General features: G+C 36.4%; 1 protein-coding gene across 12 annotated transcripts in view; it reads left to right on the top strand.

Annotated features, from left to right (window-relative positions):
• IPCEF1 (interaction protein for cytohesin exchange factors 1) overlaps window positions 1–27361 on the top strand; it is a 174832-nt gene that overhangs the window by 46446 nt on the left and 101025 nt on the right. For 7 of the 12 annotated variants that reach the window (XM_077897708.1, XM_077897668.1, XM_077897722.1 and 4 more), the window contains exon 2: window positions 9876–9919. The exons of the other annotated variants lie outside the window; for them this stretch is intronic. The gene's annotated coding sequence lies outside the window, so the exon portion shown is untranslated. The remainder of the gene's footprint in view (window positions 1–9875; window positions 9920–27361) is intronic. 12 annotated transcript variants of the gene reach the window in all.

The following is a 27361-nucleotide window of genomic DNA, read 5'->3' as shown; positions in this document are numbered from 1 at the left end:
TGCTGGTTTTCAAACACTGAAAATATACATATGGACATTCAGACTGTTCTGCACCCTAGGACCTCCTGCTCAACAACTGAGATAAGAAAAGAATGCTCTTCAGAGCATTATAGCTCATTAGGGTGCTGTCTAAAAATCTCATACATGCCTGATAAACTTCGTGGAATGTCAGGGCCTCTGCTGTGATTAAAGGAGCAAATGTGAGTTGTCAAGCAGCTCAAATATTAGCTAGAATCCACATCCATGCAGAACTCTTAAGATTAGGCTTCATAGGCACAAAGCTATACATATGGAGTACCCCTGGTTACATTACAAATTTCCAAGTGAATGGAAGAAAATGGAGCAGGAAATACACATTAAGAGGGTATGTATCTCCGGACTTGGCAATGCTGGATGATTTTTGTTAATTAACTTTTCTGTTGCATTTAAAATTTATAATAATGCAACTATGTATTTTTTTCATATTGAAAGCTTTATTTCTAATAAGTGGCATAGATGCTATGGTTATTGGCATAGTACAGGTCCTGAATATATGTTGTCCTTTCCAGCATTTGATAGTAGGTACCATTGTCAGATGTGCACGTTAACTTTGGGTTTAAAAACATGCCCGTGGTAGTGATCAGGAGGCTGCAAGAAGGACCAAATAACTAGAAATGTAGTGACTTTAGACCACTAGGGAAGAGAAGGGGAAAGATTTACCATGTAATAAACATGTAGCTTCTGTGCACTATCTACTCCTCCCTCCCACCATCTGAAGTTGGCATGAGTGGGTCCTGTCAGCCTATTTCACTTTAGTGAAGAAATGATGGAAGCTGATATCCATGCAAACAACATTTATGTGGAATATCCATTTTGGTCAGCAGAGGATTTTCCTGCATGGTGGAAGTTGACACAGAAGAGTCTCTACTAACAGAGTGTCTAGGAAGGGTGGTGGAACTTTGGGGTGGGCTGATGAGATTGGATGATGTAGTTTGGCGTCTGGGGGAAGTAGAGTAGGGAGTGGCAAAACTGAGAAGTGAATTTTGTTCTTAGCCTTCTCCTGCCTTCATGTCCCGTTCTGGGCTGGCTCCCTTCCCCCTGCCTCCATGTGCCTGGCCTCAGGCCTGCTCTAAGCGAATAAGGTCCCCACAATAACATGCCCTGGAAATTCCTCACGGCTAAGGACTCCTGTCCTTCAGGTTCCTCTTTCTTTTCTTTTTCTCAGTACTTGCTTTCATCCTCATCAAATGTACACAGAGTTCACAGTCTATCAAGGATCAAATCATGGAAAAGTCTGACACTCATGCATTTTGCCGCCTTCACTTAGCTAATAATTTGGAATAATTTCTAATTATTCAAATGATCCAAAATAATAGTATTTTGAGCCATGTCAAGGTGGGAGTCTGCCAACATGATTTGCGAGGCTGCAGCCAACCCACTGCTAATGTGGACACACGGGTCAAAGTGGTCGCTTCCCTTGCTGGCAGAGCCAAGGAGCTGCGGCTGAGCCTCTGACCTGCTGCAGGAAGGACTCAGGCAGAGGCAGGTGCACCGTATGGGTCCTAGAGCCCTGGGGAAGAGGGGCTATACTTCTCTGCTGTGGTGCTTTAGACATTATACACTTGACTAGAGGTCCAGGCCCCCATGAGGAGCTGGACTGGAAGGAGAGACCTGGGAACCCTGGAAAAAGCCAAGATGAGTAAGGAAGTCTGGCAGCATGGGAGGAGGAGCATTGCTCTGGGCATTGAGCCTCCCTGTTCTTACCCCTCTGTAGCCCTTTCCTTTTCAAGAATGTCTGGGGGTTCCAAAAGGAGGGCTGTGGTCAAAGAAAGGCAGGTGTCACTGTGGAGAGTTCTCATCAAAGTAATGACCAGAAACAGGTGTGTGTATGTGAGAGGAACAAGTGTGTGGCTAGCAGAGGTTGGGGGGCACACAGGCAGCCACCTATGAATGAGCTGCAGATGCTGGCCTGAGCAGCAGATTTCATGGCAGTAGTCTTCATCTGTAAAATAGGAATAAAGACAGGACCCACTTCATAGGGTTGTTGTAGAAACGAAACAATCAGTGCCTGTACAACATTTAGCACGTGCCTGCCCAAATCAAGTAATAATCAGAGCTCAATAAATGTTGGCTCTTGTTACCTTCAACATTGTTTCTGTGATCCCTTCTCTCTACTTCTACTTATTTTCAAGTGGTTATATAATTTGATTTTATGTGATCCGATAAAATGAACATCGGCTGTGTCTTTGTTTTTAAGCAGAAAAACTGCTTCTCAGGATGTATTCTGAAAGTGAATTAAACTTAAGCAAAGTTTTAAAAATAATTGTGGGATCTCAAAATTGAATTTTTACCAACTAAAAAAGTTGGGCACTGATGTCATTTTTTTTGCTCTAGGAAGATTGTAAGGATAACTAATAACGCTTGGTGGAGATTAATATAGGATTGAAAGTAGTAATTTTAACAATTTTGAATTCATTTTCAAAGACATAATTGAAATAATTTTCAATAGACATCAATCTTTATTTTTTGGGAAATTACAGTGATTAAATTAACTGCAGGCAACTTCTCATTGTTATTTTATGATAATAGTCTGTTGAGGATTGGTGGAAAAAATGAATGATACGTGTTCTATTAAAGACTTTATGGTTGAAAATTTTTTCATCACTCTGTCCAGCTATAATGTATATACTTAGGGCAGAAATATCAAATTCAGCTTCCTTTACTGTATTTGGCCTGAAAATTAATCCAAATGAACAATGAGAATAATGCATTTCCTAGGATTAAAATATAGATTTTTCTTTTAAGGGAGTGAATAATATGCCGGTTCAAAAGAAAATGATACACCTGCAGAACTCTGTGAAAGTTGAATATTTTCAGGATTCTGTCCCTGCTTCCTTATGAAATTGAACACTGGACAAGGACAATAATATTACACCCATTATTTAGACATTTGAAATTACTCTTTTACTTTGAAATGAGGTATTCACATCACTGAGTGCTGGAAAATTGTACATGGATGAAAGGGTAAGTGATCTTGATCTGTCACCTGAGCTTGAGGCTCTTTGGAGGTGGCAAAGTTGTTTTTATCAATGGAAAATATCACCCTATTTCTTCAAGATCTTTCTGAACTCAAGATGAATTAGACAGTATATCTGAGTGTGAATACCACCCAATGAGCATCTGCAGTTGACCTTACCTGGATATGGGTGGGATTGCTTTTTGAATTTCAGTATGACTATAAAAGTTGTCTGGCTTTTACCCCTACCAGTGCCCTTGACTCGCAGTTAGGGAAACTTGTTTATGTTCTTACTGGCTGGAATGTCTACTCAAGGATCCATGCTATTGGTTGTATATCAAGTTATGTGCACTAATAGCCAAATTTTTCTTGATTTGACCCTAAACTAAACAGTACTGGGATTGTAAGTTCCAAGGGTAAAAGGAAAATTAAAAAGTAATTAATTTAATATGCTAAGAAGTCCTTGTACAAATACCAATTACTATGCTATGAACCAGTGCTGTTTTCATGCTTTGGGAAGTAGAAGGAATTGACAAAAAAAAAATCATGTTCTGGGGAGAAAAGAAAAGCTGGTGAATTACTAGTTGCGCCAAATGCAAAGACATAAACATGAACAAAAGCCAATTACTTGGCATTCAATACAGCCAACGCTCATGCATTTTTATATTGTTTCTGCTGTGATTATTGTAATTTCAAGTCATTACAGTTGGAAATGTTTTGATAAAGCATAATATTACATTACCTTGTAATTTAACATACAACTAGAACTGTTAGGCACAAAGTTTGGGCAATGGAGAGTTGCAGGTTGTAGAAGAGAAAAAAATGTCTAGATTTATTTGACACGAAAACACAGGGTTTCTTCCTCAGATACAGTCTTCATGGTTCTATAAACTTGGATAAATTTGCATTCAAAAAGAAAACATGATTAAAAACACCTACCTTGTAGGGTGGGTGTACAAATTGAGTAAATAAATCCATGTCAAAGTGCTTTGTAAACTGCAAACTGTTATACTAAATTTACTGTCTAGGAGGCAATAACTAAGTAAAATTGATTGAAAGAAAATATTAATCTGACCTATTTTGTACTTTTTTATAATGTATGAAAAGAAGAAAAGCCTTCCCACTTCACATGTGTGCCTCTGCCAAAAATGTTTACCTGCGTGTAATTGTGAGAAAACAATCAGATAAATTCAATTTGAGAGGCATTATGCGAAAAACAACTGGACTCTACACAAATGTCAATTGTCAGAGACAAAAGGAACTATATACATAAGACACTGTATGCAGTGGTGACCTTGAGTGAGCCCTGGATTTAAAATAAAATATAATATAAATACCCAGATTAAAAAGGACATCACTGAGACAATTGGGAAAATTTGAACTGCATTTTAGATAATTATATCACTTCAAATTTCCCAAGTATGTTTATTTTTTAAAAATTTATTCATGAGAGACACAGAGAGAGGCAGAGACATAGGCAGAGGGAGAAGCAGGCTCCCTATGGCTCCCCCGGGATCACGCCCTGAGCCAAAGGCAGACAGTCAACCACTGAGCCACCTAGGTGCCTCCAAGTATGTTTATTATTACGTTTATTAGGATTATTATGGTAGGATATGTGTTCTTAGGAAGTACATGCTAAAGTTTGTTTTAAAGTTTTTATTTAAATTCCAGTTAATTACCACACAGAGAAATGTTAGTTTCAAGTGTAAAATGTAGTGATTCAGCACTTCATACGTCAACCAGTGCTCATTACAGGTGTCCTCCTTAATTCCCATGACCTATTTACCCCATTCCTTCACCTGCATCCCCTCTGCTAGCCATCAGATTGTTCTTTATAATTAAAAGTCTGTTTTTTGGTTTACCTCTCTTTTTATTTTTGACCCCCCTCATTATTCATTTGGTTTGTTTATCAAACTCCACATATGAGTGAAGTCATATGGTTTTTGTTTTTCTCTGACTGACATATTTTGCTTGGCACAATACTCTGTAGCTCCATCCATGTCATCACAAATGTCAAGATTTCATTATTTTTTATGGCTAAGTAATATTCCATTATAAATATATATATACACATACATATATATGTATATATACACAGATATTTTTATGTATATATATATCTTTATCTATCTATACCTATATATCTATATCAATATCTATATCCCATCACTTCCTTATCCATTCATCAGTCAATGGGCACTTGGGCTGTTTCCGTGATTTGGCTATGGTAGACAATGGTGCTTTAAACACTGGAGTATATGTATCCCTTTGAATTAGTATTTTTCTATTCTTTGGATAAATATCCAGTGGTGTGATTTCTGGATCTTGAGAAATTCTATTTTAACGTTTTGAGGAAACTTCTTACTATTTTCCAGAGTGATTGCACCAGTTTCCATTCCTACTAATATTGCAAGAGGGTTCCCCTTCTCCATATCCTTTCTGACACCTGTTGTTCCTTGGGTTGTTGATCTTAGACATTCTGATTGGTGTGAGGTGATGTCCATGATAAAGTTGTACGGGTGAAATGTCTTTATAAGTAATTTTCAAATGGTTTGGCAAAATATTTACACATATAGACAGAGATAAAGCAAATATGGCAAAATGGTAATAATTTAGGAATCTAGTGAAGGCTATCCAGGTGTTCATTGTTAAATATTCCCACAGTTTTCTTATAGTTTTAGAATTTAAAAAATGAAAAGTTGGAGGAAAATTTAAAATGTTAAAAAAGCCCAAATATTCAAAACAAATGAGTCATTAAAAAACAGATCTTCTTAAAATGTATCTGTCCTTTACAGAGCATGTTTTTCTGCCATCTCATTTTACTGTGAGATATAAATAAATAGGCTTAAAAAAGAAGAATCTTGCAGTAAAATCAGTGCTTGAAGGGAATTTATAGAATTGAATGCATATATTAGAAAATAAGAAAAATATAAAATCAATAATCTAAGTTTCCATCTTAGGAACTTAGAAAAAGAGGAGCAAATCAAATCCAAAGTAAGAAGAAGAAAAGAAATAATATGAATTAGAGCAAAAATCAATGAACTGGAAAACAGGCATTCAATAGAGAAAATCAATGAAACCAAAAGCTGGTTCTTTAAAAAGACCAATAACATCAAAAACTTCTAGCTAGGCTAACTGAGAAAAAAAGGAGAGAAGACACAAGTTACTAATATCAGAAATGAAAGAGGTGACATCATTACAGCTTCCATGGAAATTAAAAGAATAATAAAAGAATACTATGAATAGCTCTGTGCCCACAAATTTGACAATCTAGGTAAAATGGACCAATTCCTTGAAGGACACACTCTACCAAAACTCACATAAGAAGACACAGATGATCTGAACAGGTCTACATCTATTAAAGAAATTGAATCAATAATAAATAGACTTCCAAAGCAGAGAGCGCCAGTCTCAGATGGGTTCACTGGCGAATTCTATCATTTAAGGAAGAAATTATACTAATTCTCTACAATCTTTTCAGAAGACAGAAACAGAAAGAATATGTCTTAACTTATTCTATGAGGCCAGCATTTTCCTGACATCAATACCAGACAAAGACATTACAAGAAAACTACAGACTGATAACTCTCATGAACATAGGTGTAAAATACCCTATAAAATATTATGAAATCTAATCCAAAAAAAGTATATAGAGAATTATATACCATAACCAAGTGAGATTTATCTTAGTTATGTAAGGCTAGTTCAATATTTAAAAAATCAATGCAACCTATCACATCAATAGATTTAAAAAGAATAATCACATGATCATATCAATAGATACAGAAAAACATTTGACAGAATTTAACATCAATTCATGTTAAGAACTCTCAGTAAACTAGGAAGAGAAGGGAACTATCTATTGATAGTTGATAGTCTATTGATAAAGACTACCTACAGAAAAGCCTACAGCTGACTCCATACTTAATGGTGAGAAAGCTTTCCCACTAATATCAGGTACAAGGCAAGGATGTTTCCTCTCCCTACTCCTTTCTTACATCATATTAAAAGTTCTAGTTAATACAGTAAAGCAAGAAAATAAAATAAAATATCTATAGAGTAGAAAAAAGATATAAACCTCTCTTTGTTCTCAGGTGACATGTACTGACAAAAAAAAAAAAAAAAACCCTCCTTGAACTATAATAACTGATCATAGCAAGGTTGCAGGACACAAGGTTAATATACAAACGTCCATTGTTTTCCTATATCCAACAATTAACAAGGGAAATTTGAAATAAAAATGCAAATATCATTTACCTTAGTCCCCAAGAAATGAAATACTTAGGTATAGATCTAACAAAATATATACAAGATCTATATGAGGAAAACTACAATATTCTGATGGATAAAATCAAAGAAGAACTAAATGATTAGAGATGTTGCATGTTTATTATGGATACAAAGACTAAATATTGTCAAGATGTCAATTCTTCCAAAACTGACCCATAGATTCAATTCAATCCCAATCAAAATATTAGCAATTTACTTTTTGTATATTGATAAATAGATTTTAAAGTTTATATGAAGAGAGAAAAGACCCAGAATAGCCAACATGGTATTGAAGGAGAAAAACAAAGTTGGAGGACTGACACTACCCAATTTCAACTTTTTACTATAAAGTTTCAGTAATCAAGACAGTGTGGTACTGGTAAAAAGATAAACAAATCAATGGATCAGAATAGACAGCCCAGAAATAGATCCTCATAAATGTGATCAATTGATCTTTGACAAAGGAACAAAGACAATACAATGGGGCAAAGATAGTCTCTTCAACAAATGGTCCTGGAATAACTGGACATCCACATGCAAAGATATGAATCTAGACACAGACCATACACCCTTCACAAACATGATTATTTCTACTTATGGAAGTGGTAGAGAAAATTATGTTTAAAAATGTATCACAGACCTATGTATAAAATACAAAACTGCGATCCCTGGGTGGCGCAGCGGTTTGGGCGCCTGCCTTTGGCCCAAGGCGCGATCCTGGAGAGCCGGGATCGAATCCCACGTCGGGCTCCCGGTGCATGGAGCCTGCTTCTCCCTCTGCCTGTGTCTCTGCCTCTCTCTCTCTCTGTGTGACTATCATAAATAAATAAAAATTAAAAAAATACTATCAAACTCCTAAAAGATAGCGTAGGATAAGACTAGTAAACTTGAATATGGTGATACTGTTTTAGATATAACATCAAAGATGTGATCCATGAGAGAAAAGAATATGTTGATTTCATTAAAATGAGAAACTTCTCTAAAAATGAGAAAAGGCAATATAAAGACAATTAGAAGACAAATTACATACTGGGAGAAAGTATTTGCGAAAGATATATCTGATAAAGGACTGTTATCCAAAATATACAATGAACTCCTAAAATTCAACAATAAGAGAATAACCTTCTTAAAAAATGGACCAAATATCTTAACAGACACTTCATCAAAGAAGATATACAGATGGCAGATAAGCATATTAATTAAGCATGTAGAAAGATGTTCCATATGTCATCAAAGAAATTAAAACAGAACTGTGACAACCACTTAAACACCTATTAGAATGGCCAAAATCCAGATGACAGACAATAGTAAATGCTGGTAAGGATGTGGAGCAACAGGAGCTTTCATACATTGCTGATGCGAATGCAAAAAAAGTAGAGCCACTTTGGAAGACAGTTTCTTTGGAACACAGTGGATTCTTAAAAAGTTGGTATAATTTTACCATATAGCTCAGCAATCATGCTTCTTTGTACTTACACAAAGGAGTTGAAAAATTATGTCTACACAAAACTTGCACGTGGATGTTTATAGCAGCTTACTCACAAATTGCTAAAACTTGGAAGCAACCAAGGTGTCCTTCAGTAGGTGAATGGATAAAGAAATTGATACATTCAGACAACGGAATATTATTTAGTGCTAAAAATAAATATGTTATTGAGCCATGACAAGACATGGAGGAAACTTGAATGCATATTACTGAGAGAAGCCGATCTGAGAAGGCTACATACTGTAAGATTGCAGCTATATGACATTCTGGAAAAGGCAAAACTATGGAGACAATAAAGAGTTCAGTGTTTGCTAGTGGCAGGAAAAATGAATATACAGAGCACTGAAGATTTTTAGGGAAATGAAAATGCTATGATATTATATCACATGATATTATAATGATAGATATATGTCATTGTATATTTTTCTATAAACATGGAACGTACAACACTGACAGTGAACTGTAAGGTATGTTATGGACCCTAGCTAATCACAGTGTGTCAGTGTAGGTTTATTGTTGGTAAAAAAAAATACCATTCTGGTGAGTGATGTTGATAATGGGGGAGGCTATATGCATGTGGCGGCAGGGGGTATATGGGACATCTCTGTAACTTCCTCTCAGTTTTACTATAAGCGTAAAACTGCCCTAAAAAATGAAGTCTTAGAAAATATACATTTTTTAAACTTATGGTTTAGGCAATGAATGGGATGATTATTACTAATATGGAACACTTTTCCACTGACAAGATTCCAGGAAAACAGATGGAAGTTCTAAATCCATGTGTACATCTTTATGTACACTTTATGATATTTAAAAGTAAAATAATAATATATCTTGAGTAGTGTTCAAAGGGATTTGAACATTATTTTCACTTTATCTTTTAAAAAACAATAAATTTCAGGGGATCTCAGCTTTAACGATTTCCTGCTAGTTGACTACCTAGGTCTTCTTTCCTTTTGAGTTAGAACTTCCTGTGTCATTTTTCAAGAGAGACATGGGGTTGTTATTATGATGAGCAACTTACTATTTTGTTGCCTCTTCTTGGAGTTGATGTGGTAGGATTTTGACTGGATCCAGGCAGAAAATTTATGACCCCTTTCTTGTCTTTTTTTTTTTTTTGTACAGATCAGAGGCAACAGAACTGGAACGAGGGTACTCATAGCCTTTTGGTATGTAATTGAAAATTGTTCAAAACGAGTTATTATTTTTTTTTTTTAGTGATATTTATGACCTGAAGGGCCTGTACTCCATTTTGTTATTCTAATTTGTGAACCATACTATAATAGGATTAATGCAGAGGGAAGCTAATAGTACTAATAAACAACAAACTCTCTTTGGTCCTCTGGATTTCCCTTGAAAATGGATTCTTGGTGGTAATTGATTTCCAATGGGAGGGTTGTTTAGAAAAGCAATTTATATACAGACTGATCTTTTTTGCCCCTCTCAGTGGTCAGGAACATACTGTAACTATCAAAGTACCATAGAAGTATAATTATGTGAAGGATTTATTTATTTTATAAGCAAGTGTGTTTAGATGCCCAAATGCAAATTGAATGCTCTAGAAATGAGGCATTTACTGATAGAAATTTACTACTAATTCAAATAAAATATTTACATTTAATAATTATAATATAAAAGTAAAACAATCCTAAGATGTTCTTGCCTTTAAAGTTCATCACTAATGATCTAAGCAACACTGGAGTTCTTTGAATATGTGTGTAATTCTTCTCATCATTCTTCTGATTTTATATTTATAAAGTAATTTAAAAAGAATTATTATATGTCTTAGTTCCCTTTTTAAAAAAAGATTTTATTTATTTATTCATGAGAAGCACACAGAGAGAGACAGAGATATAGGGAGTGGGAGAAGGAGCCCCCTTGCTGGGAAATGCAAGGGAAGCTTTATTTATTTATTTTTTAAGAAAGAAAGAGGGAAAGGGAGAGAGAATATCCTAAGCAGGCTCAACACCCAGTGCAGAGCCCGATACAGGGCTTGATTTTAAGACTCTAAGATTAGGGCAGCCCGGGCGGCTTGACGGTTTGGCGCCACCTTCAGCCCAGGGCGTGATCCTGGAGACCTGGGATGGAGTCCCACGTCAGGCTCCCTGCATGGAGCCTGCTTCTCCCTCTGCCTGTGTCTCTCATGAATAAATGAATAAAATCTTAAAAAAAAAAAAAAAAGACTCTAAGATTATGACCTGATCTGAAATCAAGAGTTGAGCACTTAACTGACTGAGCCACCCAGATGCCCCAACAAGGGAAGCATTCTTTTCACAACTATCTATCAAGGACACATTTTTTGGGTTTGTGACTCTTAGGATACTACTGAAAATCTGGTAACTTTTCAGAAAGTATTAGTATATTAATTTAAGTGCCATTATTTTTCTATGAGCCAAACGATAATAATAATAATCACTACTGCCCCTGGCATGCACTTTCTACCACTCCCAATTATATTACAACTATTTTTGAAACATTGCTACCCCTGACCCATTAGTCTCCATCATGCTTTTTGGTGAGCATTGCCCTCTCTTTTCCTTCTGTAGTTGTTAAAACCCATTGTTGTGGTTGTCCAACTCACTGACAAAAAAAATTAGTTTTAGTGCATAGGTTTGCTGTTTATGTGTCTTTAAACACATAAAGTCCTATTGTTTCAACATAGGGGTATTTAAGATATGTTATTCATGAGACAGATTGTGTGACTTGGTCAATAATACTCTTACATTGCCTTCTATGGTAAAGAACCCTTTATACCCCAAAATATTTGATGTTTCGTCGAGGAATTATTTTATTTTATTTTATTTTATTTTATTTTATTTTATTTTATTTTATTTTATTTATTTTATTTTATTTTATATTTTATTTTATTTATTTTAAAGATTTTACTTATATATTCATGAGAGATGCAGAGAGAGACGCATAGAGAGATACAGGCAGAGGGAGAAGTAGGCTCCCCTCAGGGAGCCTGATGGGGGACTCAATCCCAGACTCTGGGATCGCATCCTCAGCTGAAGGCAGATGCTCAACTGCTGAACCACTCAGGAGCCCCCGTTGAGGAATTTTTTTTATATTTATTTATTTATTTATTTTTTTATTTTTCCCGTTGAGGAATTTTAAGAGATAGTTTTCCTACTTATGCTTTTCATTGGTGGTTTGCAAACTAGTTACTCAAAGGCATTGACAAAAATTGGTGGATTTTACTACCTTTAAAAGTGTCAAGTACTTTTTCTAGCAAAACACCTCTGACACTCAGATTAGGGGCCTTCCTGTTATGAAAGGTATGTGGAAAGAACCTGGCTTGTTGTCAGAAAAAGATATGTAATGAGGGAACCTTGCATTGACGGAAACACTAGGTTAGATGAACTCTATGGACTCTTATAACATAAAACTTGACAATTCCTATGGAAGATGATAGTCAGCCAATGACCAAATTAGATAATCTGAGTTTTGCTAAGCATTATAGAAAATCTTGTGCTGAACAAAATCACAGACAGTATAGTGGTGAAAATGACAGTCTCTGAATTCAGATGGCCTGGGTTTGATCTCGTCTCTGGCACTACTAGCTATGTGACCTTGGTTATGTCACTTAACATGTATGTGCCTCACTTTCCTCACCTGGTGAAGGGAGATAGTACTAGTACCTCCTAAAGCTGATGCAAGGATTTAATGAGTTAATTTGACCATAGCTCTTAGAACAAAACTTAGTATACAGTTAGGCACTCAATCAGTGTTAGTTATGAGAGATGAATGGATGATATTGTCATCAGTTGATGTCATCTGTTTCTCTTGGAGATTCTTATACAGTTCTCACTAAACCCCCAAATTTATGACCTTTAAGAGTAGAGTGCATCTGGTAATGATTTCTTTGAGTTTCCAGCAACTGATCTCTTCAAGTATTTTGCTGCTGTCTTGGTTCTACCTAACATGAAGAAAAAGCTCAGACTAATCATTGCTTTCTCCTTACCCCAACCTTGTGGATGTTACTTCTATCATATCGTTTTCTGAGCTCAATTTCCCATCTTCCCCCTCATTGCCTCATGTAGGCTTTTCTGCATGCATTGAAACACTTCTGGATCTCAGATTTTACAACAAAGAGACTTATTATAGTATTTTTTTTTTAGCAAAGTTAGATGTTTACCTAAAAGAAAGTATTGAGCCAGCTACTAGGATAATAAAACGCCCTCCAACTTGATGCAAAAGCATATTAATAATTTTCATTTTTACCATTGTCATTAAGCAATAGTAAAGGATCTTTGTTTTTATAGTAACTCTGGTATGTTAAAGGCATGATTCTTAGTCCAAGTATGTATGATGAAACCAGAGAGTTCATATTTAGTTCTTACTTACAGGTCCTTACATCTCTGGTCCCCTGATTATTTTGAGTTCCTCACAGAATGTTTCTTCACTTTCTAAAATTGTGGTAAAATACCCATACTGTAAAATTTACCATGTGAGCCATTTTTAAATATTAAATATATCCATGTTTGGTGGTATTAAATACATTCATGTTACTGTGCAACTACCACCACCATCCATCCTCATAATTCTTTTCATCTTGTAGAACTAAAACTTTATACACATTAAACAATAACTCTCTATCTCCCCTCCCCTCAGCCCCTGGCAACCACCATTATACTTTTTGTCTTTATGATTTTGAAGTGCTAGTAAGTACTTCATGTAAGTGGTACTGTACAGTATTTTTCTTTCTGTGACTGGCTTATTCCACTTAGTGAAATGCCTTCAAGGCTCATTCACGTTATATAGCACAGGTCAGAATTCCTTCCTTTAAAAGGTCGAATAATATTCCATTGTGTGTATGTACCACAGTATGCTTAACTACTTCTCTGTTGATAGACACTTGGATTACTTCCACATTTTAGCTATTGTGAATAATGTTCCTGTGAACATAGATGTACAAGTATCTCATTGAAACCCTGCCTTCAATGCTTGTGGGTAAATACCCAGAAGTGGAAGTGTTGGGGCATATGTTAATTCTATTTTAAATTTTAAGTTGTTTTCCACAGCAGCTGTACCATTTTACATTCCCACCAACATTTCAGAGCATTCTTAAGTACAGAATGCTTGTCTAATTATTTTGACATATTCCTACTGGGCAGTGAATATTGTGAAGTTTTAAGTGATACATTTTGAACACAAGGTTGTATTTTTCCAATTCATTTTTTCCTGCTGCGCCTATGAGGGTTATGTTCTAAGACCTACTTAATTTATGTTACCAGGTGATTTAGAGCGTCAATGGACTTTTTCCAGAACAGAAACACGTGGGGCCGAATTTCATACCTCTAATGGAAAAACAACTGGGACTCCAAGGATTTCTGGCTTAGTTTAAAATAAACTATGTTAAAATCTTGTGAGCTGGCAGTTAAGGAATAGATGACCACATATGTTTTCTTCTGAAGGCTCATGATTTTTTTTTTCTTTTTGCACAAAATATGCCAATGTGAACAGGAATGGGGACAACTGGATTACCAGGAGAGACTTGGCAAGCTGAAAACAAAAACAAAAACAAAAACAAAAACAAACTTATATTAAGGTTTGAAAGAGAATCTGTAAGCTTTTCAAATTATCAAGAGAACAGGTTATCATTTGTGGTATTTTTTTTTCTGGCTAAATAATATTTGTGTACTCTTAAATTCTGGTTCAAAAATACAGATATAGCTTTCTAAGGGACAGAACCCAATTATGAGAATTCAGAACCCAAAACTGAGAGATTATTAGTGGAAAGTCTCAGTCTTTTGAGGTTATTTTCACAAATCAGTTGGGCACTTTCTCAGAAAATCTTCTGCATTTATTATTTATGTACAATGAGCATAGGGAGGAGGAGAGGAGGAGGAATAAGCTTATTCAGGGAGGAAAATATTCTGATTGCCAGATATTTCATTTTTCCTTTGTTTATTATACTCCATAGAAATACCGATGTCTTTCCTAATAAAACTACTTTCCAGCTAAAGTGTCCAGAAAAGCGTTTAATGACCTTGGGTATATGTCAGTTTACTTTACACAGGAAAAATCTAAACATAAAGAAATTTAGCAAAAAAAAAAAAAAAAAAAAAAGAAAGAAAGAAAGAAAGAAAGAAAGAAAGAAAGAAAGAAAGAAAGAAATTTAGCAAAGACTTTCGTAAATGAATAGTGAGGCACAGGGAGCTCTCATCAGGGCGTGGAAAGGCTATGCTGTGGTAGCAAATGAACCTTGAAACCTCACTGCCTTAATACAAGGAGTTTTTATTTCTTATTCACACTGTATGTTCTGGTCACACGAGAGGAGAAGTCCCCTCTTCTCCACATGATCTCTCAGGCTGATGGAAGCTCCACCTCTTCGTGGCACCACCGTGGTAGCAGGTGGCTTCAGGGTTTGCCATGATGGGTGAAGAGAGAAAGTGGAGCACTCATACTCTTCTCTAGACTGGAAGTGATGCACATCACCTCCACCCAGAGCTGATGGGTCAGAACTAGTCACGTGACCTCTCCCAACAACCTGGGGCCAGTGGTCTTCTGGGGGGCACGAGGGAGGAAAGAAAAACTAGATTTAATGAGTGTCAATAATTTCCTCTTTGATGAATTTTGCTGGAAAGTCTTGAATTGGGCATTTCTATAAAACAATTTTCCTTCCTGAATCAGTCACATTTGTAATTCCTTATGTTTTACCATGTAGGTAAGTAATTTTCATGTCTTTGTATTAATTGCACGTATTTCATGTGCTAATTTTAGGTAGGAATAAATAAAACAAGGATTATTGAAAAGGAAGCAGTGAAGGTATAGAAATAGTGAATTATGGAAAAAATGTCTAAAGAAAAAAATGGCCCTCATATGTCAATGCATCTCTAGGCTTCATTTGTGTTATTAATCATATTTCATTATTTCTTTTTCTTTTCTATAAAACCATAACTTGAAATTAAATGGAACTCCAAGTGCAGTAAGAATTGATTGCAAAATCAGTGCCAGGAATATGGAACTGGAAATAAGAAACCATACTTTAGATCAACTTTAATAGATTATTCTGAATTTATTTTATACTTCGGGACTTTTTTTCTATTGTATGGTCATCTTTTTCTGAGTCTTAACTTCATGGTTTTATTTATTTGTTTGTTTTCTTGCCTTTCTTATATCTCATTTTTTCTTCCTTAAATTTTTCTTTTTATCGAAATATTTTATCAAGCAATACTTTCATATCAGACACATGGAGAATAAGCATGTCTGCAAATGTCTTTATTTTGCCCTCATGATTAATTGTGCGTTTAGATATAGAATTTTATGTATACCTTTATTTGGATTCATAACTTTGAAGGCATTCCTCGGATAACCCCTAACATTCCATGTTGCCTGTAAGAGATCTGATGTTATTCTTGCTTCTTTGTAGATACCATTTTATCCCATTGGTAAACTTTGAGAATTCTTTGTATGCCTTTGAAATTCTGCAATTCCATAAGTCATACTCAGCTCTTCATCTTCTTAAATATGTCTAGTTCAGCATTTTGTGGCACAGGAAGATTTCTTTTTCCTCCTGTCTCCCTGGGCTCTCTTGTCACTGTTTTGGTTTTGTTCTCTATCCTCCCCACCGAGTCACCAAGGTCACCAAGGCGGTCACTGCTAACTCCAGGTTTGCCCTGTGCTCATGGCTCAAATCTCAGAAAAAAAATGACGTCTCTTTCCTCAATGCTGTAGGCAGAATTTCCTGGCTAACCTTAACCTCTTTTCTGAATTGGCCATTGTGACAAAGATGTTAAATACTTTGGTTCATTTACTTCTTATACCTCTCCCTTCATTGTGGTCCAGGCATTCTCATATCTTCTGTGGATTACTGCGGTAGCCTTGTAACTGGCCTCCGGGTTTATGTTTTTGCTTCCTTCATTCTCTTGTTAATGCTGAAGCCAGAGCTGTTAACATGTGTGTCAGATCAAACTCTATAAAGCTGGCCTGTTTCACTTCATGAAAAGCCAAAGTCTTGAACAGTAACTCAAAAGACAAGACCACCCACGATCCTCATGAGCTGGCCTCCCATATTTCCTCTGGCCTCATCTCCTACCTCTCTCCTCCCATTGCACACTCATCCTCTGCCATGCTGGCCTCCCTGCTGTGCCTTACACATGCCAGACACATTTTCAATTCCCAGTTCAGGCCTCTGCCTTGGCTGTTCTCTAAACCTGGCTGCTCCACCCTTAGATTTCCACTGACTGCTTCCTTACCTCTTTCTGGTCTTCACACAAATGTCATGGATTTAGCGAGAATGTTCTCCTTCATGTATTTAAAATGACAACCCTCTAAATTACTTGTCTCTATTATATTTTTCTTCATTTATTTCCATATCATATGTCGTTTATTTTATTAATTTATCTTGTTAATTGTTTACCCCCATGAAAGGTAAATCTCAGGAGGGCAAGGAGGTTTTATCTCTTCAGTGTTCTATCTTCAGACTAAAACTATGCCTGCTTCGTAGTTAGCCAATAAATATTCAATAAATGAGTGAATGATTGGCAAACCTAAGCCATATACTGTGGATGTGGGACCATATGATTGACAGTGCCACAAGGAGAGGAAGTAAAAGGAGCTGGTGAGACAAAGATTAATAAATGTCCAAGAGAAGATCCTTCTGGTGAGCATTGAGAAGTGGGATCTCTGTTAAAAGGGGACAAAATGAGTAGGTGGAAGAAAGAAGCAGACTCAGAAACAGGATAGTAATTTTCAACTTGCCTGATTTTGAATTTTGAGTGTATATAATTGTCCTTATATGTTACAATAATCTTTAAATATTAAGTGATTTTGCCTGGAAAAAACTTACAAGCAATATTTTTTTTTCTGCTTTTCTCCGTACTTTGTTTCCAATTTCCATTAGATTTTTACACCCTCTGACCAATGTATGGAAGAATAAGCTAGATTTGGGCAAAGAATATTTTGCTTCTTTCAGGAGAGCAGGTTGCAACATGGGTTATTAGGCAATCTCTCTACATTAGATTTCTTCTTAATCGTTTGCCTGCATCCGAATAGAATTTTTGAAGTTAATTTCAGGCTGAATAATTGGCAGGCTAAGAGCTGTCACTCAGAAGTTTTTATTTGTACTTAATGTCTCCTCCTCTCATAACCAGTTTTGCTGGAGTTCTATTTTATTAATTTTTGTCCAAAGAACTGGCTTTGTGTTTTTTTTTTTTTTGGCTTTGTGTTTTATTAATCTTCTCTATATTTTTCTATTTCATTGATTTCTGCCTTTATTTTTCCTATTTCTTTCTTGGTTTGCTAGTTTGCTGTTTTTCCATTTTCATGTGGTAAGCCCTTATCTTATTTGTTTTTCATTCCTCCTTGCATTTTGTTGAATGTATTTAAGATATACATCTTCCTCTAAAACATACTTTTGTTATATCCCTTAAGGATTTTAATGCGTAGTGTTTTCAATGGTGATAAATTCTAAATATTTCTCATTTGACTTCCTTCTTGATTTAAATTTTCTTTTAGTAGTGCCATTTGTGGTAGTTCATTGCTTCCTTGATTTCTTTTATACTGTTATGACCCAAGTGTACCTTACTAAATGATGGTCTAGTTTTGCCTATTTATATTCTTTTGTGTCTGTCTTCTTTCTCTCAGCATTATGTGACTCTAAGTAGAAGTAATTTTTTTCCTTTTTATTGCTAAGTAGTGTTCCATTGTATGACTATCCACTTTCCTGTTGATGGACATTTGGGCTTTTATGAACATTTTGGCTATTATTAATAAAGCTGCTAGAAACATTGTTATACATGTGTTCAGTGTACATTTTGCATGCATATCTGATGCATGTGCACCTAACAGTAAAATTTATGGATCATAGACTATGCATGTGATCAACTTTAGCAGATATTGCTAAACAGTTTTCCAGAATGGTTGCTCCAATGTACACTCCCAACAGTAGTGTTTGAGAGTTTTTTAAATTAGTTTTACAATGTTGCTGACACATGGTATTGTCAGTCTTTTAAAATTTCATGATTTTAGCAATTTTGCCTTGCATTTCCCTGATTGTTACTGAGGTTAAGCACCTTTTCTTATGTATTTGGCTAATTGATATCCTCTTTTGTGAAATGGCTATTGAGTCCTTTCCCATTTTTCTCTTGGGTTTTTTTTTGCTTCTTTCTTAATGATTTATAGAACTCCTTCATACATTCTGGTATAGGATTATATAAATAAAATGTACTGTACATATCTTTCCTCATTCACTTACTCGCTTTTACAATCCCTAATGTTGTCTTTGGGTAAGTGGAAATTCTTAATTTCAGAGTGTTCCAACTTATGAAGATTTTCCTTTATGGTTAGAGCCAAAGAGGAAGTAGATGTATTTTACATAAATGATACTCAAACAGTTGGTAATTAATTTAAAAAATGAAACTTTATTCTTATTTGAAGCTATGATAAAAAAATGAATTGTAAGTAGAAGGGTACCTAGGAAGTTCAGTAGGTTAAGCATCTGACTCTTGGTTTCCACTCAGGTCATGATCTCAGAGCCATGAGACTGGGCCCCACTTGGGGCTCTGTACTCAGTGCAGAGTTTTCTTGACATTCTCTCTCCCCCTTTGTCCCCTGCTCTCTAAAAATAAATAAATAAATCTTAAAAAATATCAATTGTAAGTAAAGTGCCAATCTAATATGAGAGGCAGACAATAAAAGTTCTAGAAGAAAAGGTAGGATAATCCTTAAGACTATAAGATAGTAGAATTAGCAGCAAATTAAAAACATTAACCATAGTCATCTTTATATTCCCCTGAATGTTGTCAACTAATTAATGAACATGACATACCTCTCCATTTATTTAGCTCTTTAATTTCTTTCAATAATGTTTTATAGATTTACAAATTTCTTTGTAGAAGTATTACACATCTCTTGTTAGATTCATTCTAATTATGTGAAAGTTTGATGATGTTGCTGTATATGTATTTTCTTAAAAATTTTATTTTAGTGCTATTTTTGTAGTATATAAAAATGATATTGATTTTTACATATTGGCCTTGTATCTAGCAACCCTTCTCTTCCACCTTTTAGTTTTAATAATTCATGTGTAGGACCTTTTCCACATGTAATACCATCTGAAAATACAATCTTAATTTCTTATTTTTAATCATTATAGTTTTTATTTTTAATTAATTTTAAATTTAATTTTAAAATTTAATAAAAATTAAAACAATTTAAAATTGATTCTTAAATGAGCCCTTCTAATACCATGTGGTTGGGATCCCTGGGTGGCGCAGCGGTTTGGCGCCTGCCTTTGGCCCAGGGCGCGATCCTGGAGACCTGGGATCGAATCCCACATCAGGCTCCTGGTGCATGGAGCCTGCTTCTCCCTCTGCCTATGTCTCTGCCTCTCTCTCTCTCTCTCTCTCCGTGACTATCATAAATAAATAAAAAATTTAAAAAAAAAAATCTTTAAAAAAAAAAAAATAATACCATGTGGTTGAATGATGGTGAACATGGTTGGTTTATTCCTTTTTTTTTTTTTTTTTTGGTTGGTTTATTCCTAATTTCAACATTTCACCATCAAATATGTGATGGAGAAAATAAAGACCACTTTACTTATTGAAAACGGTGGAGTAAGGACCTTCTTGTTTTGTCCATGATAGGATTTGGGAAGGATGAGGCTTGGCAGCTCATCTCTGTTCCACTCGGTTTTAGCTGGAGTGGTTGGGAGGAGAATCTACTTCTAAAATCACTTTTTCATTTCCACATCTAGAGCCTCAGCATCCTTTGGCTTCTTGTTCTGCACTGGGCACTTCATTCTCCTGGGACTATCCACATGGGTTTTTACAGCACAGCTATCGGAGAGTAATCAGACTGTGTAAATGTCATCTGCCTCCCCCCAGAATAAGCCTACTTCTTTCAGATCTAGAATCCTATGAACGTGAGTCCCTGAGGTCATATTAATGTCAGTTAAGCATACCTATTTAATTAAAAACGATTTCTAATCTGAACTTGGGTCATAACCAAATTTCAGTAATATGGGGTAAAGAAAAAAAGAGATGATTCCCTGTTTTTTTTTTTTTTTTTTTTGATTCCTTGTTTTTTGTGATGACAGACTTTTACTTTTGAGGTTAGATGATGTTATCTATATCTAGGGAGGTGAAAGAGTGGCAGGTGCACCAGTTGACTGTGAAGATGTGGATATAAAACTGTGTAGGTGAGGTGTGAGTGAGAAAGGCAGTGTGAAGTAACAAGGCTGGGCGGGCCACAGGAAGCTGGGCGGACCACAGGAAGCTGGGCTGGGAAAAAAAAAGTCTTTGGCTTTACTGAATTAAAAGCAAGAATAAAATAACCTAAAGACAAATGGAAAAATCTCACACACAAAGTCTAGAAATGGATGGAAACAGAAGAATAATCATACCTGTGTTCAGGGAAAGGTGAACTGAAGTGTCTGGCCTATTACAATCTGTCCTATAATTTTTGTATTACTTCTCAGGACTCATGCAGTAAGATAGCTTAATTAAAAAACAAATAGAAGAGCAAACATTTCCTTTAGAAAGAAACACAAAATATTCATTTATAAAACCTAAATTTCTGAGTTTAAAACTCTGGTAGTTAAAAAAAAAAAAAAGCTCTATTGAAATCAAAAGAGTGTTAAATGAGGGAGTCAGTGTTTCAGTCTTTGGTCTCCAGCTAACTAGTGTACTTACCATGTTGGTCCACTAGGTGTCTCTTTGCATTCGTGTTATGATTCCAGCCAGAGAAAGCCATCTATTCTTGAAGGAGATGGTATGCTTGGATTGTGTCAACAAATGTCTCAATTGAAGGGTATGTAGAATAACTTTAATTTAGCAATTCTTCCAAAAGGATAAACAGGTGTGTCTTGGCTACATCTGTCACTCTTGCTTTAGAAGTTTTGGAAAACTTAACCCAACATTGTCAACAGAAGCAAAACTCAGGTACTTGGATCAGGGTTGTTGGCAAGCTAAGAAGAGGGAATAGCCTGCCCATTTCGGATGACGACCGGGAGGTCAGCCCCACATTATTTCTGAACGAAAGCTTGGAGAGGATACTCAATTACCAAACAAGCTGTGTTTGGCTCTCCAGTGTCTCTTTCTAGGAGCTCTATTCCTTCCTGATCTGATCCTTCAGCATGACCCAGTGGCAGCTGATCTGTGGACACACATGTGGCCCTTTGAGTACAAGCTGTCAATTACTTTGAGTCACATAAGCCCCTTCTGAATTGTCCAAATTTGGTAAATAACTTACCTACTCTAACTTATCCTAAAGATAGGGTCAATATATGCCAGTAGGTATTTATTAGGCACCCACTGTATGCCTGGACTTCGGTGGCTACAAGAATTATGCTACTCTTTCATCCTGCAAGAATGTAACGAGATTTACTATTTGCAGGAAAATTAAGCATGTTGCTAAGGAGAAGTTAAAAAGGCAATGTTTATTATAAGAGACAATACTGCTCATGTCCAAAGCCTGGAGTCTGAAGACCTGAATTCAAATTTTGACTTTATAACTTCCTAGCTGTGTAATGCAGGTGGTCTACTTGCTCTGTATGGTAGTTTATTTTTGAAAGTATAGGTGATGTTACTTTATAGAGTTGACATGCATGCAGACTAAAAACAGTTTGTAGTAATTCTGCCCAATATCATTGTAAGAGCCTCTAAGAGAAGTCACTCTATTCTTCAAAAAAATTTTTTCTCAGTTTTTTTGAGAAATAAATGATATCACTATGTAAGGTCAAGGTATGCAGCATGATGGTTTTTCTTTTTTTTCTTGAAATATGGTTGATGTATAGTATATTCATTTCAGGCGTACCACATAGTAATTCAACACTTATATCCATTATGAAATGATCACCATGATGTCTAGTTACCATCAGTCACCATACAAAGTTATCACATTATTATTGACTGTATTCCCTGACAGCATAATGGTTTGGTTTGCATATATTGTGAAATGACTACTCAAATTGCTTCAGCAAACATCCATCTGACATAAATATGGTAAAAAAGAAGAAAGAACAAAAAAAAGGGAAAAAAATTTCTCCTTGTGATAATAATTCTTAGCATTTCCTCCTATGTCATACACCAGTGCTAGCTAGTCATCACAGTGTACATTATATCTCTAGTGCTTAGTTATCTTATAATAGGAAGTTTGTACCTTTTGACCACTGTCCTACTGTTCCTCCTCCCCCAATCCCTGCTTCTGGTAACCACAAGTCTGATCTCTTTTTCTATGAGTTTGCTTGTTTTTTTTAGATTCATGTATGTCTTTTTCTGACTTATTTCACTTAGTGTAATACCTTTAAAGTCCATCCATGTTGTACCAAATAGCAAGATTTCCTTTTTTTAATGGTTGAATAATATTTCATTGCATATATATATATGCACCAAAATTTCTTTATATATATATGTATACCAATATTTCTATATATAGCAAAATTTCTTTATCCATTCATCTATTGATGGACATTTGGGTTGCTTGTGTGTCTTGATTATTATGAAGAATGCTATGATCATGGGGGCTCAGGCATCTCTTCAAGTTAGTGTTTTGATTTCCTTCAGATAAATACTCAGAAGTGGAATTGCTGGATCATATGGTAATTCTAATTTTAATTTTTTGAGGATCCTCCATACTGTTTTCTATAGTGGCTGCACCAATTTACCCACCAACAGTGTGTGAGGGTTCCCTTTTCTCCACATGCTCGCCAACATTTGTCATCCCTTGTCTTTTTGATGATGGATGGCTATTTTAACAGGCATGGAGGTGGGCTTGTTGTAGTTTTAATTTACATTTTCCTAGTGACTAGTGATGTTCAGCATCTTTTCATGTACCCATTGACCTTTCATATATCTTCTTTGGAGAAATGTCTGTTCAGGTCCTTTGCCCATTTTTTTTGATTGGGTTATTTGGTTTTTTGCTCTTGAGTTGTAGAGGTTCTTTATATGTTTTGGATATTAACCCTTTATCAGATACATGCCTTGGAAGTACTTTTTTTCCATTCTGTAGGTTTTTCTTTTTACTCTGTTGATGGATTCTTTTGTTGAGCAAAAGCTTCTAAGTTTGATTTGGTCCCATTGTTTATTTTTGATTTTGTTGCTTGTGCATTAGGTGTCCTATCCAAGAAATCATTACTAAGACCCATGCCAGGGAGCTTTGTTCCTTGTGCTTTCTTGTAGGAGTTTCATGGTTTTAGGCATTGAATTTAGGTCTTCTGTCTATTTCAAGTTAAGTTTAGGTGGTGAAAGATACAGTGTAGGAGTGCTGACAATACCGACTCCATCTTTGGCCCTCCTTGTTCATGTCGGCACAATGACATGGAGGTTAATATATGCCCTCCCCGGAATGCAGGAAGGCTGGTTTTGAACTTCTCTCTGGCACACAGATGGCACCACTTTAGATAGCTACCTTTTGACCTCACCATGATGCCCCTCACTCTATAAAAGCTGTGGACTAAAGTCTGCACTTTGTGGAGAATAGCTGCATAGTGACTGGGTCATCTATCCGTCCAATCCCACTGTCAGTAAGTTACCCTGAATAAAACTGTGTCAACAGTATGGAGTGGCTTACTTTGCTTTTTGGTCTCAAAGGACCTTCTCAATTTGGAAGATGTATTACTGTCCCTCCTCCACTTTCTAATGTATGGGTTCCATTTCATTTGTTTAAATATTTGAATATCCAATTATCTAGCAACATCTATTGAAGAGATTGTCTTTTCTCCACTGAGTACCCTTGGCTCTCTTGCCAAATATTAGTCAACCATATAAGCCTGGGTTTATTTCTGGGCTTTCAAATTCTATTCTAGTGGTCTATTTGTCTATTTTATGCCATTACTATCTGGTTTCTATGAGTATAGCTTTATAGTACAGCTTGAAGTTAGGCAGTGTGATACCTCCTCCTTTGTCCTTCTCAATATTTCTTCAACTATTTGGGGGTCTTATGTGTTTCCACATAAATTTTAGGGTTTTTTTCTATTTTAAAAAATGCCATGGGAAATTTGATAGAGATTGCATTAAATCAAAGGATGGCTTTGGTAGTACTGACATTTTAACAATATTAATTCTTCCAGTCTGTGAAAACAGAATAACTTTCCATTTATTTCTATATTCTTTATTTTTTCAGTGCCATGTAGTTTTCAGGTTAGAGCTATTTCATCTCCTTATAAATACTTATTCCTAAGTATTTTATTGTAAATGAAATTAATTTCTTTACTTCTTTTAAAGAAATTTTGTTGTAGTGTATAGAAACACTACTGATGTTTTTGTATCAGTTTTGTATCAATTTTGAATCCTGCAAATTTACTAAATTCATTGATAGATCTAACAGGTTTAATGCAAATATTGTGGTATTTTTTATTGTGTCCTATAATTCTCATAGGCTTTCTTCATTCTTTTTCATTTTTTAATTTTTGCCCTTCTAACTGGATAATTTCCCATGTCCTGTCATGCAGGTCACTGATTCTTTCTTCTGCATTGTCAAATCTACTTTTGAAACTCTATCAAATTTATATTTTTTAACTTGAGAATTTATTTTTTATGGTTATTATTTCCTTCAAACTTCTCATTTTGTTCATGCATTGTTTTCTTAATTTTGTTTACTTGTCTGTGTTATCTTATAGTTCACTAAACTTTCCAAAGCGGATTATTCTGAATTCTTTGTCTTGCAGTTCACAGGTATCCATTTCTTTTTTTTTTTCTTCAAGTTTTTATTTAAATTCCAGTTAGTTAACATACAATGTAATATTAGGTCCAGAGGGCAGCCCAGGTGGCTCAGTGGTTTAGAGCCACCTTCAGCCCAGGGTTGGTGCTGGAGACCTGGGATTGAAACCCCCTCAGGCTTCCTTCATGGAGCCTGCTTATCCCTCTGCCTGTGTCTGTGCCTCTCTCTCTCTCTGTGTCTCTCATGAATAAATAAATAAAATCTTAAAAAATATATTAGGTACAGTATAGAATTTATTGATATCCATTTCTTTAGGGCTGGTTATTAGAGCTTTACCAGTTTCCTTTGGCAGTGTCATATTTACCTGATGTGTGTGTGTGTGTGTGTGTATGTGTGTGTATGTAATCCTTATTTCTTCATGTTGGTAATGGGGCTCCTTTTCCAGACAGAGTTAGTTTTTTTTTTTTTTTTTTTTTTACCAATTAGCTCAGTTTGGGTTTCCAGGTGTGTCTTCTGGTAATATCTTTGGGCAGGTGAGACCTGCTATTGTCTGTTTTTGGGTGAGGCAACTGTTTGAGCTCTAATGATGGAGAAAGGGGGGTGTGCCACTGGTTGAGCACAGTTGTATAGGAGTACTGGCTTGGCTCCTTACCCAAGTAGGCTGTAGGATAGGTCCCACAGTTGCCTGAATTCTTTGGTCGGGGTTACTAGATGGTTGGGACTGGGTACTATATTCCATAGCAGTTGAGGCTATAAATTAGCATCCCAGCCCTGGGAGGACAATAGGCCAGGGCCCAGGCCTAAGCAGCTTGTTGTTTGAGGACCTGAGTCAGGCCTGAGGGTGCACTGAATCCCCTGGTCAGGTGAACCCACCAGTTTTTCTCTGCAGATGAGGGAAGCCACCAGCTATGCTGTTCAAGTGCCACTATATGTAGGGCTGTTGAATGTGCCCTGCTGCTTCATGTGCACTCTGGTTAAATTCTCGTCAGACAGGCTAAAGGCTATATTCAGTGATGAGTGGGGCTATGAATTAGATTCCCTGTCCAAGTGTGGTGTAAGCAGCTCTATAGCCAGTAAAGCTCTTTGTTGTCTTAACTCAAGCCGAGCTGCACCCTGAGTTCCCTGGCCAAACAGGGCCAACTGGCTTTGCTCTGCAAACCATTGGCTCTGTCTGCCCTACTCTTGACTCAAGCACCACTGGGCTATACAGCTCTCAGTTGTTTTCACCAGTGTTCTGATTTGATGGGGCCAGGAGACACTCTCCACAGCTGGTAGGGCTATGTTTCAGCCCCCTTGCCTGGGTAGGAGGAGAGGAGCAATTCCAGGCTATCCTCAACTTCCAAAATGGGCTGTCTGGTGGGGAGGGACCAGGAGCTACTCTCAGCCTTGGCTGTGAATGAATCCCCCTGCCCAAGTATATAGCACAGAAAACCTTTACACTTGGTACTGGCTTTGCTCTGGAGGAGACCAGTTCTGTTCACTTATCTCTTGGCTCCAGCGCCACTGGGCGGCACAGCTTCCAGGACTTGTCATCAGCCCTTTTCCTCAGGTGGAGCTGGAAGGCACTCTCCACAGCAGGTGGGGCTCTGATTCAGCACCTTGCCCGGGTATGGGCAAAACAGCTCTGGGGCTGGCAAAACTTGTTTTAGGATATTAGACAGACCTGCACCTCCCCCCATGAGTTCCCTGTCATAATGCAGCCCCAACTTGGTTCTATAGATGAACAAAACCGCTGGTTGGGATTACTGCTTGGGCACTGCAGGCATGAACTTGGTCTGCCAAGATCTTTGTGCTGGTTCTTGTAAGGCCCTCCCCTTTTCTCCATTACAGGTTTTTGGTGGCTGGGCCTTACAAATTTCTCTGTAATCCTTGTGGTGCAATATTAGAGTAGAGGCTCCCTATGAAGTGACTCACAATGCCGGCGGAGACTGGTTGTCCCCCTGGTGGTTCTTTTTTGCCACTGGAAGACCTGGAGGCTCAAAGGAGACCTCTACACATAATGCTGC

This window comes from Canis aureus, chromosome 1 (genome assembly GCF_053574225.1).
Source record: "Canis aureus isolate CA01 chromosome 1, VMU_Caureus_v.1.0, whole genome shotgun sequence".
NCBI classification, from domain to species: Eukaryota; Metazoa; Chordata; class Mammalia; order Carnivora; family Canidae; genus Canis; species Canis aureus.
The sequence above is the reverse complement of the archived record's forward strand: the minus strand, read 5'-3'. Positions and strand labels throughout refer to the sequence as shown.